This window comes from Aptenodytes patagonicus, chromosome 6 (genome assembly GCF_965638725.1).
Source record: "Aptenodytes patagonicus chromosome 6, bAptPat1.pri.cur, whole genome shotgun sequence".
NCBI classification, from domain to species: Eukaryota; Metazoa; Chordata; class Aves; order Sphenisciformes; family Spheniscidae; genus Aptenodytes; species Aptenodytes patagonicus.
Window position 1 is genome coordinate 36,495,398 of NC_134954.1, and position 16,987 is coordinate 36,512,384.

Here is a 16,987-nt window from a genome sequence, read left to right on the forward strand (position 1 = left end):
ACTTAATTTCATTCCTTTTTTGGTTCACAACTCTACTTTTCTCAGTACTGATCAAAGACTGTGTATGGAATTCATGCCAAGAGCGTATTCAAAACAAAAATAGTTGTTGAAAGAGTAGATGAACTTTTTTCTTAGTTTCGAGAACACGAGCGTGTTGGTTTCCTTGTGATCCTTGGTTATTGCATGTATGTTGCTTCAGGTGTTACATGTTTTCTGCCAAGTTAACTTAGCTTTAGCATCCCCTCTGCCTCTGCTCTTGCTGCTCTGTGTCAGCATTGCTGCTGCACTGGAGGGGGTGGGGGCAGAGAAGGGGATGGGAGGGGGAGACTGTATCTTTGGTGTATTTAATTTTAGAACTTCCTTTTCTAAGCAAAAATAGTGTATTATACATAGTGAGAAAAGTGCTTATTTTCTTGAGACAAAAATGTAAGCTAAGTCCATGGTTTTACGTTCATCTGTAAATTCAGGGCTGGATCACAATGTGGGTAGATCAACATTTCATTTCTCCCAGCTGAGGATCTACAGTCAGTGGTTTGGGAGATTAAAAACTGGCTAAATATCACTGGACTGTAACTTAATAAAGTGCTGGCAGTGGCAAACTCTTTTTAGGGAGTCCACTGGTAGTATTTTATTTATACCTGGTTTCTCATCAGCTATGATCGTTTCTACCCTAAGCTTTGGTGATTGTGGAATGGCCTTATTTCTGCTAGTGACTAAACACTGACTGAAAAATCACTGACCTGAGCTGAATGAGGAGTTTGAACCTGAGTACAGAGAGGTGGGAGCCTTCTGAACTATATTTAGGCACCCTTCACTCTCTGCTTTGTTCATGTCACAGTATTCAGTGGCACACAAGTGCTTACAGTTCTCTGTTGTTCAAGCCTCACCATGCTGTACAGCTAAGCTTTCAAAAACAGGAGGGAAAAGGAGGCTTGAAATATTTTACAAAATAAAACAGTTTTGGCTGACTCTTTCTGATCCTGCTCTTTCTTCTGGTCATATTTTTAACAATTTTCTTTACTGAGACCATCATGCTGATATCAGAGTGCTTCCCAAGGTCTCTAAATCCCTGCCATCTACTACTCTTCTCTCTATCACTGTCATAATCCAATTTCCTCCTCTTCTGTTCCCACATATCTTCCCATCTTTCTGATTTAGGGTGTTCATTGTGACTGTCTATACCTTCACATAATACAGAGCCATAGCATCGGGTAATAATAGTAGTATCTGTTTCTTCGTATACTTTTTCTTGTCTGTGGTCTCGAAATGCTTTGTAAAAGACATTAGGCTGGGTGAAACTGAGATGGTGAGGTGAGGCAAAGGCCAGAGGAGGACTGGAACCTTTCCTCTTGAGTCTGAGGCTGTTGTTCTGCCAGGAAGTGAGGGTTGTATTTTCAGTGCTTATTTAGCCATGGCTTTGCTGTGCAGTAAGGTAAAAAAAACTTATCTTGTAGGCTCCGGCTCAAGATTTTCTTCTTTAACCAGCTGCCCTGCGCCAATAGGCAGTTCATCTGACTCCAGAGATTCTTGCTGGAAGCTGCTTTTACGTGATACGCATAGCACCAAAACTGCCCAGCAAATAGCTTGACTTTCTTTTCAAGTGTCGTAAGAAAACCTGCCTTAGCTCAGCCTCTGAATCTTTCCTGAGATCATCACAGCCACTTCATCTGATTTAGGTGTTTACAAAGCCCTCTGATGGCATTATTTGGCTCAAAATGTATTGTTGTCTCTTGGAAGACAAGTGCCCTAATAACACTAGCTTTTCTCCACTGAGCACTTAAAATAGCTTCTGGGTGCTGAATATGAGCCAGTGCGTGCTTCAAAATACTCTTAATGTTTTCTAGATAGCGTGTGCCAGGGCCTTATGAGTCTCTTCAGCAGCTGTTCTTTGACCATTTTGTATACTGGTTAAGATGCACCTGGCTATTTTAACTCACAACCTGCTTCTTGTTGCAAATGCTCTCCCTGGAGCATATTAATACTTAACTTATTTTCCTAACACATCCTTAGCATTAGTAGCTGCATAAAAATAACTGGTGGATGTGGGAGTTGGTGATGTTGCAAGGCTCTGATATATCAGATGTGTCTGGACCTATCCTGTGTCTACCAATTGCTCCATATTTACATCAGAAACAACCAGAGATTTGTTATTAAATTTAAGATGAAGCAGCCCCTGTAAGCTTGCATCCTTCAAGCTTCTAGTCCACTGCAGATTTCAAGAGATCGGCTTTGAATGGTGAATTTCTTTCGCTTGAGTAAAATATAAACATAATTCTTGCCTTGCATGCGAAGAACTGTCTTTCCAGGGCTTATGCCTTGTTCGCAGAAGTTTAGGAAGTTCTGTTCTTATTTGTGCAGTGTCTGGATGATGGGATCCTGAGGGTATTTCTGCCCAGTACTGCACAATATACAAATACAAACACTACTCCCTGTGTTAAATAAATGAAGAAGCTGCTCTCACCTACAGATTATCCTCAGACATAACCAGAGACAGGGTTTCAGCCTCCTGTGCAGTACCATTGCATTATTTTCAGTGTGTTGTTAACAGCTGTGTTTTTATTATCAGATATGTCTATAAGGTTTTCATATTTAAATGTAACTTCAAATGCTTGAATTTCCTCCCTTACACTATGAAAAAAATAACAGCTATGAAGGCAAAAAACATGATCCAGTTCTCACTCATGATGTCTGTCAACCCAAAAGGGAGTTTTGTTTGCGTAGCACAGGCCAGGACCACGTCCTAAAATTCCTGTGACACTTGCAAAAAATCTTACCTATAAAAATCCTTTTCTCACTTGTTATAAAAACTTAGTCAATGGTTCCACAAAAGTGTCAAAAACAGACATTGAACTAATGAAGTGGCTGCTGCCATCTCAGCTGGACTCATCTGAGCTTGCAGATTCAGCTGGCAAGTAGCCTTAAAGTAAAAAGGAAGTTTTGACATACTGAACGTATTATTCACCCTGAGATTAGCAGAATAACCGGTGCTGAGGGAGAAGGTACACCACCTTCTTCCATTCATTGCCTGTGAACTAGTGTAAATCGTTCCTGTCTTCCCCAGGTAGCTAGGCAGTCAACCTTAACTTGTCCAATGAAAGGGCATAATCATTGTTCATACTTTGAGTACTCCAAATATAGAGAATACCTGGTGGCTGCGTTTCATTACGGCATTTATCTTCATGAGTGGGGAAGGAGCGATAACTCACAAGTGCCAAAACCACTTATGAAGTATCCCATATTTTCCTCTGAGTAAAGATGAGTAAGAGAGATCTACAGTGTATGATGTATCTTTGACTGAGCAGTGGTAACCTCATCTCCCCTACTGGCCTTGGGGACAGAGGCTCCCGTGCATGTGCCTGTGCAACCATGGAATTCCTTCAATGTATTAGAGTAGAACGGACTTAGCAGTGATTAGTTCAGTAACACAAAAAAGCAGCAAAATATGTAGTTTCTTATGTGCTTGTTTTGCAGGAATGCAGATAAATGATAAATTAAAATAACTGAGGTTCAAGTGACAAATGCATATTGTAGCTGAAAGGATTTGGTCAGTGATAGCCAAAGAAAGGAAATCTAATTTGACGAGCAGGAGAATCATAGGGAAACGACCATCTTCACGGGGTGTGGAAAGTGATCCGTTGTAAATTTCCCCTTCTACAGATTTTTGTAATAAGTTTTATTTTTTATGGTTTTGATTAAATTTATTTTTAATTGTTCTATAAAAAAAATTTTAAAGTTCTGTGATAATTTCTATAACATTTTCATTTTCTTTTTTTCCCCCACAAGAAATAGAAAATGCTAAGGGGTGCTTTAGAGGAGGGAGAAAAAGAATGATAGCTCTTATGAAAAAAGTTGCTTTTCAATGAGTTTCTTGCGATTTTTTTAAAAAGGAATGCTCATTTGCTATAATTATATTGCATCTTGATCAGGTTGGAGGGAGGGGTATGGGAGGAGCCAAATTTTCTTTCAGTTTTGTTCACTGTGCACATTTTGGACCTGCAGTGTTTTTGGAAATCTTAGATACCTGCTCAGGGCCTGCGCTCCTTCAGCGCTGTGTGACTGCACATAAAGCATTTTTGCGGCAGGGATTAAGGCCACCCCCTTTTTATTGCCTTGATCACAAAGCCCTCAGCCTGTGTCAGCAAGACCTTTCCTTGGACCACACGCACACTGCATGAGTCACTGCTGAGTTCATGGTGTTTAGAGGTGTGAATGCCTGTGTGTGACACCCAGCCTGAGCGGACGAGACTGGAGTATGCTGATTGTGGCATATTCCTTAATCGCTGTGGCTTCGTGCTAGTTGGGCAAACTGGGAAAAAAGCAGTATGTAACTTGCCTCAGGCTTCCTATGCAACAGGTGGGCAAGGCATTGCATCTCTAACCTCAGAGAGGTGTTGCTAGGATACATAGAAGAATGAGGAATTTGTTTTAAAAATCCCTTTGGTAGCCTCTGCATGCAGGGCTGCTGCAGGAGTTATCTGTCCTGCAGAAGAAGCTGCAGTGGCTCTGTGACTGCCCAGGAGTGCTCCTTTCCCTATATCATGGGAGCTGCATGGGCCACAGAGGCATTTGTATCCCACCCAGCACATCTTTGCTGACCGGCCAGTGGGTAGGAGAAAAGGGAGGAACACCTCAAGCACGGCTGTGCTTCCCTTGGGAAAGGAGGGCTCTTCTGTGTGGTGGCACAGACCTCGGGGGCACAGTGCAGGACCTGCCATGGGTTCCCCTTGCTCACCTCACCCGTATGGAAAGAAGGGCCAAGGCTTGTGGCTGCCCCCACACCCATAAACGCAAGTGTGCCTGCTTGCACATGTCTGTCTCCTCTCCCCCAGGACACTGTTAGACTCCTGGAAAAAAAATTGCCCCATTCCAGCTACTGCTTGCCTCAGACATCGTAGGCGTGATTCGACGGTGAGGAGAGTCGGGAGACCGATCTCTGCTGGCAGTCGGTGCACAGCCACCCTGTGCTGAGCACGGAGGCAGTTACTAGCGTGGATTCAGGCTGCTCCCTGCCAGCTGGCATCAGTGCCTGGGAACGCTTCCAGGCATTCCTCGGCTTACGGCTGCAGACGTGGCCCCGAGGAATCCCAGATAAGGGACCTGCAGGCTGAGGAGCAACTGCCTCCAGCTAGCAGAAGATTGCTCACAGGTGTTATCAAGGCAAATAGGTATATTGTACATGGCCAGAAATAAATACTGATTTTGAGCCCCGTGAGATTTATACTCATGAGTTTATTATGTTCAGTAACAAGGGTGGGACATTGTTTTTTAAATTTCAGTAAGGCTAGAATTTTGCAGTGTCTCTTTGAAAGATTTGGATATGCTTTTGTCATGTTAAATGGTATGACTAATGTCTGTGATTCTTTGCAACTTGTTGATCAACAATTTATGCTCAGTTTTCTTTATTTTGAAGCACTTTACTGTTTTCAGTTCTGTCTCTAGTTTTAGAAATGTGCAACCTTGTTTGGAATGATTATGACAAGGAATTAAACAAAAAGCTCATGGTAATAATGATATATTGGTAAATGTTTTTAACTGGAAATTTAACTGGACCCCACAGAAAGTTGTTTGCTGGTGTCCCCCTGCTCCCCAATATTGTCACACAAACTATGAAATCCATATAGTGGATTGTAAATGGTCTAAAACAGTTTATTGAAAGTAATATGCAGAATGTTTGATGTGAGTCTCCAATGTCACGCAGCAGGATAACTTCACGTCACGCAGCTTCTCCTGCAACAAAACAGTGCTTAAAATCATGGGGAGGAGAAACTAGGCCAAATCCTTAGCTGATGTAAATTGGCTTACTTGCTTTGGCTTCATAATGAACTGAAATTTAAATTGCCCTTTACTTTCTTCAGTGGATAATTTAATTCATGCTTTAATTTATTAGTTAACTAGTGCTTAACTCCCACTTAAGCCCTTTTAAGGATGTTGTGTTCAGGGTGCTCTGTCAGGATTAATATCAGCTAATGATAGCGGACTCAAGGCATGTCTACACTGTGCAGTGGGGCTCTGTACAGGGATCCTTGAGCTAGCATCGAGCCTAGCTAGCTTTAGAAATAGTGTTAACCACACCACTTGAGTCCTGTGCTTGGGCTAAATAACCTGGCAAGGTGGACACAGCAGATCGCTCCTGTGTAACTATGGTCTCCGCAAACAGAAGCATGTTGTCCTGGGCTTTCAGGGTCTTAATTATATGGCTGCTGGGTAAAGAAGGGTAGTGGACTGGGAGGAGGGACTGGGGTCTAGAGTAGAGAGAGGAAATCCTTCCTAGTCCTCCTACACCTCTGCTGCTTTCTGTTGTGAATCACCACTTCTACAACAGAGCCAATAATGCTTGCCTACTTTAATTAGACTAATTTTGAGAGTTTCGTATGAAAATGCTACTCAGAGACGATCTGGTGTGATGTGGAATCCAACTTTTAACACTGACAAATGTTAGTTTAAATGTCATTATAAAATACATCCAGGTATGCTGCCATTGTCACCTGATAATGCCATGTAAAATAATAATGCCATTCATTCTCTTTTTCTTGGCAGTTTCTCCTTTTCACTTCTCTGCAGTAGTTCTCTCTATCTGTGCATTTTTCAATTATGAAGTAAGAAATTCTCCGTGTTCTGGAGGTATGAAACACCCTTTAGCTTTTTAGAAATATGGGCAATCAAGATAAATCCAGTAATACTGAAGCCTTCTAGTAATGGAGTAGCTTTGCCTGACTTCAGTGACTCGAGAGCTTTAGCAGCACAGGGATTTCTCTGGCCACATGCTTTGCAGGGAGTTAAATATCTGAACAGAGTAATCCCTCCATTTCAATCACACGGGTCAGGAATGGGTGGCATTTCAAAACATCCAACTTTGGCAGACAGATCTGTGTTGAGCTACACTATAACTTAAGTAAAATGCAATTAGCATTACAGTCGGGAAGAAATCATACAATTTATAGCAACAGCACTGCTGAAAAAATATATCCCATCTCCCCACCTGCTTGGAAAGGAAAGAAAGAGCTGGGTTATACTCCATAGCCCAGGCCAAGTTCTGGTCTTGACTAGGTATTTTAGAAATTACAATCCTTGCTACTCCAGTAGTATATCTTCTTCAGTTCAGAGGAATGAAAGAAGCGTTAATTTCAGTGGGTTTTTTTCTTTTTTTCCCCCTCTTTCTCTCTACAGTCTTCTGGATTCATTGATTTTCTTATTTCCTTCTGACAGGCTACAGCTGACAAGGAATTTGGTGCTTTTGTAAAATAATTAAAGTCTTGTGTTACATGGGAAATGTAACCTATCGGCACTCCCTAGCAAAAGGCAGGTTACTGAACAAGAAAGTTTAGTTGCCACGGGATGGTGGGTTCACTCTGTCCGCCTGCAGCGGGGATGTGCGCTGCGAGCCGCTGGTGGGGCAGAGGGACCAGCCTCCAGTAGCGTGGGGCTGCTGACGTCTAGGGCTCAAAATGGTATGAAACTCTGGGGATCGGGTGTCAAGTTTAGTGTCTTTACTTAAAGATCAGCAAAGCTCAGCAAAGGCATTTCAGTGGCTTTGCAGCACATGTCTGCAAAGCAGTATATGCCTACAAGGCAGCATATGCTTACAGACCTGGATTTAAACCCAAATCCAAGAGTGAACTCTCTTTTCTAGCTTTTCTTGCCAACCTATAGGAATAAGGATTTGGGGTTTAGGACGCCATTCGTTGCAAACACAAAAGTTCCTCTGAGTTCAGAGAAGGTTGGATCAGACCCCCAGGTTTACATGGTGGAAATAATTGGTGTTCTAGGATATTTTCATGCCTGTTCATTTTCATGTCATTTGCTGCTGAGGGAAATTCCCTAGAAACTCTATATGGAGGGACTGCAGAGGCAATGAACCAGAAACTGTTTTATTTACTACATCTAGCTCCAGGGAAGCCCTTGCAGACAGAGGAGGCAGAGAAGCCCTACCAAACACTTGGCACAGGAGCGAGACTGTCATGTAGCCTTCACTGCCTGCAGGCTGACAGAGGCAAGTGCTCCCACCTTCCACTTGGCCAACTCCATCCCAGGCTGCTTGTTCCTTGCCTGCACACAAACCTGTTTCTTGCAGCGTCACAAGTCTCAGCCTGGACAGCACTGGGACTAGTCTCGTCAAAACCAACATGGGTAGTTTTAACTTGGGTGGGTCTGCAGCAGCCTCAAGATGTGCAGCAGTGCCGGGCCAGCAGTGAGCAGCAATTCATTAAGAGTTTATCTGAAACTGAGTTTAATCACACAAGCTTCGTATGTTGGGATGTGAAAGGGAAATGCTGGCTGTTATGAGGATGCATTGTGTGTTAGTCTGTGAAAGAAGAAGTTCCAACAGATTGAACCCATCTACAGTGCTATGCTGACAGGTCCTGCCTGCAATTTCCAGGGTGAGGAAAACTCTTCTTAGCTTACCCACATGAGCACTGCTTCTGAATTTGCGCATGGATAACAGCAGTTCCTGATGGGGAGCAAGGAGTTTACCATCAGGATCTTTCCTTACGTGACGGGGGGAAGTAAAAGGGACCGACAATTACAGTTGTCTCCAGAGACCCTTTCTGGCCTGCTTCGTTTGCTACCTACACGGGAGTGGACGTGATGACAGGGATTCGTTCAAGGGTAGCAGTTCTAGGCAGCTAGGCGTGCTGCGATTGTGAGTGTGCTTTGTAAACATTGAGACACTCAGCTGCCTGCCCTGCATCCCTGCAAAGCCTCTGAGGCAAATGCAGAGATGGGCAGGAAAAGGTAACCTTGAGGGGAACATAAAAATAGAAATGCAGACCTGTAGAAGAAGGGAAGTCATCGTGTGAACAGAGGTAAGGAAGTCAGAAACACCCAAGTATGTGCCCCACAATCTAATGGCAGAACAGAAGCACTCACCTGAACTGTAACTGCATTACGGATGAAGGAGCAGACAGGCTGCGCAGGAGTGCATCTGATACAGAACTGCTGGAGTTCTCTGGGACTCGAGACTCCCTGGTCAGTCCCACCTAGCTTCGCAAGAGTCGCTTTCCATATAAAATGAACTTTGGTCTGAAGTGACAGTGTGAGGCAATCGGAGCGGGAGGCAGGTAATGTGTGTGGACGCAGAGCTGTCCATGGGACAGGAGACATATGCTACTCTTCAGTTAGATGTCAAAGCCCTGCTACCAAGAGTTGCCCCTGACTGGTGTTTGCTCACAGTAACACGCAGGTGCAGGCAGCCAGCTTGGACTAGTGCTGACGGCTCGGGCTGTCAGCAAGGCTGTCCGAGCCTCCCGTTGGAGGCTGTGTCAGGGAAGCGGCAAAGGCAGTCGAGGGTGGAAGGGGTTATTGTTCTGAAATGCTCCAAGTACAAGATGAACTGGGTGGATCAGGATTTGAGTCTCCTTTTTTTTTTTTTTTTTTTTTTTTTGCTTTGCCTACACAGGGTGTGTAGGAGTTCTGAAATGATGCTGTTGTGACCGCACTGCTGTGGTTTTCTTTGCTCCTGCTGAGTTAACTATTACTTGTGGTAGCCATGCTTCTGGCAGTCACACTTAAGTGGTGATACAGGCCAGTTCCAGGTGTGCACTGTAGTGCTGCTGTCAGGTGAGGGTGACAGTCATGAAACGCTTCAGCAACAGCTGGACTCAGAGGCTCTTCTACTTTAGAGAATGCTGATCTTTAAGTGAGACTTGATGTCTTAAAAGGAGGCATCGAGCTAAGATATGCATAGGGTAAGGTTGCAAGGCCAGCATCCTCCTCTGTGTGTGTTAGAAGAATTGCTGAGAGGGATATTTTAATGGCTGTGACTGCGTAACGGCTTCATCCCATGGGCTGCACAGTTTAGCCCCACGCAAACTCGGTAAATCTCACTACAGCCCCTGTTTCATCCAGGAGCAAGACTTCTAGATGTTCAGAGCTGAGTGGTTTTAATTTAAAATGCAGAAACATTCAGCTTCCCAAATAAAGATAATAGTTTTGCTAGTTGAGAAATTTATTAATATCTTAACATGGCCTTAGTTTTAGCCTTTTATTCCTCCCTTTCTAAAAAAAATTCTTACCACAAACCAGCCTTGAAGTTTGGAAAAGTAATCAAAGCTCTGCTGAGCAAATTTGACTATACTGATGGGTTGAATGAGCTATGACCTCTGCTGACCTCATTCTTCTCCATTTCCCCTTCAGGCAGGTAGCAGTGGCTGGAAGTAAACATTAATCTGTTAATTTAGCCTCTGGTATAAAGAGAAAAAAGATATAATTGCAATCACTGTTATGTCAGTGGGCCTATCAAACCTTACTGCTTTGCTTCTGAGGAAGAAGTGGCAGTGCTTCCTGTGTGCTTCTCTGCTCAGGGGACTCAGGTGGGGCAGATTATTGCTTGTTGCAGCAGGAGGGCCAAATGGGGCACCTGCTTCCTGGGCATATATCCTCCAACATCCCTGTTTAATAACGCTTCTTCTTTCTTGCATCCTTCTCTGGAGACAGCTGCCCTCCATCTTATTTTTCTTTGAGTGTTTCTGATAAGAGATAAAATTTGTCTGTATGGAGACAGGTTGTGACAGGTTACCTTACTGTGCCAGTCGTAGGAAAGAAACTATGGGACATGGAAATAATGTTCTGTTGCTGAGGAAAGGAGGGCTGGAAGGTACTACCTTTGGTCTGGTTGAGTTCAGATAAGCATTATAGCATATACATATTTTACAACCTTCTCGAGGGCCAGACATGGATTTATGGAGGGGAGGAGGGAGCTGGGCAAATAGAATTGCAGCTTCCTTCCTGCTTTCCACTGGGATGGCGAGTTTGCGTGCTACGTGGCACGCTGACAGCTGCGTGGCTGTTGTTTGCCTATGCCTTACAGGGTCATTTCAAAACTCTTTTGTGCTTGTTTGTTGTTGGTATCCAAACCAAGTCTGAGGTCTTTCCATAAGCAGCATGAGAAAGCTGCCTTGCTGTTTCTGGCTCAGCACAGGCGTAGCCTCAAAGACGGAAGCTGTGCTGTTCGCAGCATCTCAGAGGTTACTGGAGGAGGTCGCTGACTCTCGCTTGGCATTAGCATGTGACTGGTGTTTATGTGCTTTGGCACTGCATGATGGTGGTTTCACTGACCCAGCAATGGGAGGTTTATGATACGAGGTTCTGACAGCTGGTTTCACATCCATCTTCTGTGGGATCTGATGCAGAGACTCAGGGTAGCCTGCTCGGAGATACAAGGGTTGCTTTCCTCTGTGCTCTCTTATGTTGGTAATTAGTGTCATAATCTAGGGTTTAAGGATAGCCAACAAAGAAACCTTACTTGGGTTTAACTAAAATTGCTCCTTAACATGATTTGTTAAATTGAAACAAGCCCCATGTGAATGTTCTTTTAAACCCATTTACAAGTGCCTTGTATTGATTTAGCCTACTTCAGTAACTCAGATGAGCTAAACTGATGTCTGTGCACTAAGTTAAGTGCATTCACTTGGGATTTCATACCTGCTGAACTGACTTGACTTCAAAACTGATTTTAGTTAAATCAATGCAAGCATGAAGAATAGGCCTTTCTTATTTCTTGCTACTGGTTTGACCAAGAGCAACATGATAACTTAGGGGAAAAGGTGCCTTTTGCCCTACTGACTGTAATGCTGGGGAGCCCTATTAACCTTGTCCCTAATTTTGATCTTGAAGTGATACTAGCATTGCCTAAATATCTTCTGCAAGGCAGCTGTTTGAAAAAGACTGTTTATTTAATCCTTTTGCTCCCAGGTGCACTGTTACCTAGTATCTGAAGAAAGGAAGAGGAACAAAAGGCTTACAGACCTACTTCTCTACCATCCTGCCTAATGCCCCCCAAGCCAAACAAGAAGAGTTAAGAGCCCTTAAGGAGAGGTTTCTTTCCCTTTTCAGACAGTGTCTTTCAGCTTCGGCTGAGCTTGGTGTCTCTTTGTGCTATATACCAGAGTTCTTTCAACCATTAAGCTGACAGGCTCTTTTTATCTCAGCCACCAAGAGCTAATCTTAAGTGCCCAAACTAACACTTGTGACCAAATCTCTGTTCCACTGACAGTGTGGAAAGGAATTGAAACCTAACCCATCATGAGCTGGCCACTGGGCCTGCAGCGAGGGCCATGGTTTCCCTTTAATCCTCTGTGAAGATAGGATGTGGAAGATGATTACAGGTGTGCGAGTTACCACAGGTTCATGAGTCCCTTGTTCATAAATTATCACTCAGTGGTTGCGCTGTGATAACTGGTGATACATATGCTCTTTGCGCCCTAAATGGATTACAGGAATGTGTTTTGCCTTATTTTTACATAGGATTACTGGACCTATTACCAAGGTTTAGATGGTGGGACAGTGTTAAATGGCAACAGCACAATCTCATGAAACTACTCTCAATAAACATTGAACTTTCTCCTACCTGTTAAGAAAAGTGTTTCTGCATAAGGCATTTCTAAATTAGTGGCTGTGTTCATGTTTTAAGTATGAGTTTGCAAGTAAATGTAAACTTCTGTGAATGTTAATGTATAGACCTGAGCTACTTTTTTTCTAGAACACAAGGGTCATCAGTTTACAGGGACTCATCGTAAGCAGCACTTCCCAGTCATGGCTCAGAAACTCACAGAATAGTGAAAAAAATAGACCATGCCCTAAATAGTTCAATGTGACTAAGACAGGAGGCCACCAGTGGACGCAGAGAGGTGGGTAAAGCAAACACAGGGAGACAGAGCAGCTTCTTATGAGGAGCATCAGTTCTGCACATCCATAGCTACCAAGGCAGCCAAGTTTCACTTCTATATGAAGGCAAAAAAGGTTTGAGGGGAAGGATTTGAAAGAGGTCAATGAGATAGCTTGCTGGATGTCCACATCTTTGAGATACAGCACAGAAGAAAGAACAAAAGATGTTTGAAAATGTATCTTGTGTTTGATGAAAGGTGGCATGACTGGCTTATTGAAGCTGGGAGAAGACATAAATAGTGTATGAGAGAATGATAGGCTCTGGATGATCCTGAAAGTGAATAAAATTTGCTTTTATTTGATGTGATGAGGAGGCATGAAATGGGAGGAGGAGAAAAAGGCATGTTTAGAGTGGTGAGCTAGAGAAGTAGTCACACAGTGGAATTTGGAAGGAAACAGAGAAGGGCTCCTTAAAGGAGAGATGCTGTTGTCAAGACATGAGAAGAGCCTGAAAAGGAGTTCTAGATTCAATGGTAGACAGAAAAGGCTGTGACAGAAAGAGAGAACAGAGGTGGCATCAACTGTGTCACACAGATTGAGACTCTGGAGAAGAGGTGAAAGGAGAAAGGACTCCAGATCGCTGGGGCAGTCGGCAGCACCGGCCGCAGTGGCCAGGGCTGAAAGAGCGAGGGCAGAGTGTGCGTGGGAGAGGAGGCACAGAGTTTGTTCTCTGCGACAAACGTTTGTGGAGTATCTAGCCCAGCACTTAGAAATGTATTGTCTAGCTCTAATCTGTGATCACCATCTCCAGGTGTATCTCGACATGCTAAGTACCTCCTGGGAGGTTTTGTCAGGAACTGCAGATGCTGAGCGGTTGGGGAGGATTGTCCAGCCTCACCTGCTGTCAGAGTCTGTGCTTTCTTATGTCAACAAACTGTCATGCTCACGGATGTCGCCAGGAAACAAATACTGGCTTTTGTAGCACAGACCCATTTCTGATGAAAGACACGTATCCCAGAAGGGAGAGTTTCAATAAATGCACAAGGAAGCTGCAGCGGTTGAAGTTTGTATTGTGTTTTTCTTGCTATCACACTTGGTGTATTGTCTAAAGGGATCTCTGAGTGAGGTGGTAAAACAGGGCTTTTTTAATTATACATCACCCAGCAAACTGATAAGGCAAACAAAGCAGGCAACCAAATAACACAGGCATGAGCCACTTCAAAATAATAATGTAGCAAGAACAATAGGGGAGTAATTCACAGCTCCCTCAGAAATTTTTGCAGTTCAGAGGGGGTGAGAGAGCAAGCAGCTATTGACTGTTTTCCTTTCATGTTTTCCACCTGTCTGCCATGTGATTGGGAAGTATATTACCTGGAATCCTTGCGAGAGCTTTTTGCACTATTGTCTTAAAAGCCTCGCTCTACAAGAAACGATCCTAATGGAAACTGAGATGCAGTTATGAAATGCATACAGGGAATGGAAGGAGAGTGACAACTAATTTAAATATAGTTTAAATCCTTTATAACTTTTGTTACATGTAGAGGTACAGGGACAGCTCCAACATTTCCCTGGCCTCTTTGGGCTGCTGTAGCACCGCAGAGTGGGGTGAACTGGCAGCTGCCCAGCACAAGGGAGTTAGTTCCCTTTGGGGTGAGGCACTTTCCGCCAGCGCCAAGGCTGGAATGGAGAGGGAAGGATGGTGTGAGCTGGCAGCACGCTGCCAGCACAACGGCCAAGTGTTAGTCCAGCACCACGCAGGTTTTGTCCAAACTGAGGTTTACAAGTGTGTGTGGTTGACAAAGGTATTTGCTAACACATGAAATATCTAGCACACACAACACAGGTGCTGCCTCACAAAGCACCGGGCTAGGTGAAAGGTGAGAGCGGAAACCTCAGTGTGTGAAGAATTTAGTAATTCTGTGGCCTGACAGTACAAGGTGGTTGTATGCTCTGCCTTGTCTGCACAAGTGCTGAAGCGCATGTCTGCACTGCAGAAGCCAGGGATTTAAACCCCAGCTAGCTGCCTGGCTCAGCTGCTCTTGGCAGTGGAGCAGTGGAACCCAGCATAGGTCACAAAGGCTTCCCCAGATACTAAGTAAACATTTGGGCTGCAGGCCAAAAATGATCTCCATGCTACCCAAGTCACATTGTTCACAGTAAAAGATCTAAGTGGTCTGAAGCCAGCCCAGAACATCTACTTGAGATACCATGATTGCAATACAGACATAACCTTTAAATGGGAAAAGACATTTTGAAATCCTAATCCGCTTCGAAGTTCTGTAGCAGCTCACATTTGATCTGCAGTCCAAACTGGGGAAGAAAAGAAAGCTCTCACAAGCTTGTCTCTTGTCCTTTCAGCCTCAAGGTGAATGAAGAACTAGAGGAATCCACCCACAGTTAAATTTCTTCACCTTTGATTTTAGCATCTTTCTTAAGAAAGGAACATTTACATGCTGGAGAGATTTAGTAGAGGTATTAATTGCAAATACACTAGGGCCTGGGATGTGTTTTCATATGCCGAGTAGAGTAAGAATCCTGACTGGGTTGTGTGTGTGTGAAGGGACACATTGCTTGCTGGTTTTGTAACAGACCAAAGATGATTGACTGCAAGAAAAAGCTATCACAGTCTAGGGTTTGTAGGGGTAAGCTGTGCTATTTGCCTTGTAACTTCATGCCATTTGCAATACCAAAGGGCATTCCTATGTCTCTGTCCTTGAAAAGCTAAGAATTTATTAATATATAAAAGACTGGCAGCATTCAGTTGTTACACTTACAGAGTTTGGTTTGATTCTGTTAAGTGTTAGAGAGTTTTGGAGAAGCAAATTCCCCTTCTCTAAGTCTGCTCCAAACACAGATAGAAATAAATTTAATCAGTATAAGTAAGAGGATGGGAAGAAGAAAGTTTTCTCATTTGTTACTTCTCTACATGTGTCCATCTATCCATCCTTTCAGCTTACCAGTGTTTTCTTCTACTTTTTTGCTAATGTGGCAATATTTTAAGTACAACTTTCAAAAGCCAAAGACCTAAAATAATAAGCCCTGTTTTCAAAAGGTGGTGAGGGCCACATATTTAAAAATAGAGAAGCATCTAACTCAAATTAGTAGGAGTTAGCCATCTAAATACCTTTTAAAATGGTATGCACTCTAGGAACACAAGTCCAGTTTGGGAAGGGTGGGACACACAATCCTGCAGTCTCAGGTTCCTGTGCTATTCTGAAAAAGACATTGAACATCTTAAATTACATAGACAGGTTTGAGAAAGTCAGTTTGAGGATTCTTCTTGAAACCTTAGGTGCTCAAGTTTTGTGATGGCCTGAGAATTTCAGCTTCTCTTTAAAAACAAATAAATCCATTTCCAGCCATCACAAATGTGGCGCGAAAATAAAAAATACGAATCCTGTATTCTCAGAAGCTAGAATGCACATACAGAAAATAACATTGATTATTTTTAACATCTCAGCATTTTTTAGTCATGACTTCTCGGGGGCTGACTGAGATCCTGGAATGCTGGGGGCTGGTTATCCTACATTTGTAAAAATAGCACATGTCTAGCAAAGGCAAAAAAGCTGACGGACTTTCCACGCCACCTTTTATTGTGTGCTTGCAGGGTGGGGTAATGTAACATACTTTTGGTTTACTCTTAGAAGGTCCAGGTACTTATTAGGAATTGCACAAGTCATTTCTATTTCTGTGAATATATTGTAGATGATGAAACTTTCTGTTGTTGGCCACTTTCCAGCCAGCACTATCTGTTTATTACAAGCCATGTGTGGGAATGGAGTCATAAACAACCTCTTTCTTTGGCAAAACCAGAACACTAATCACTTTTGTATTAGCTTCAATAAATCCTGAAAAAGTAAATGTTGTATATTAAAAAGATAATAATGTGCTAATCCTTTCTGTGGTCACTGACCATTTTAAGCTGTTCCATCTCTCATGCCTGAAGGATAAATCCTCTGGCTCTTGATGAAAGGCTAGATAGTGAAGTATGTATGCACATCAAACACCAGACTTGTTATCAACAAATGCATTCCTCTCACTATTGCAGATAATTTTTGATCCACTTTTACCTTCCATCTGAGATCTCACTTTTCTTCCCCTACCCCACCCCCTGGTCTTCTGTTACCAGGACTCGTTCATGGCACAGTGATGAAGAGGTTGTCTTACAGAAAGACCTTCCTCAGGTCCTGGCTGGTAATGGGGGTTCAGAGCACTTTCTGGCAGAAACTCTCCTATACTGGAACAAATGTGTGAAATTCCTACAGGGGCAAAGAGACTGATAGACTTGAAGCAGTCACATTAAGGTCACTCAATTTATAGAATAAGTGGATCAAAAAATGAACAACAGAGTGTTAGGGACATACTCTGACACCCACTGAAGTCA

At 43.3% G+C, this 16,987-nt stretch overlaps 1 protein-coding gene across 1 annotated transcript in view; it reads left to right on the forward strand.

Moving 5' to 3' along the window:
* ERBB4 (erb-b2 receptor tyrosine kinase 4) overlaps positions 1-16,987 on the forward strand; it is a 665,446-nt gene that overhangs the window by 344,173 nt on the left and 304,286 nt on the right. The gene's annotated exons all lie outside the window — the stretch shown is intronic.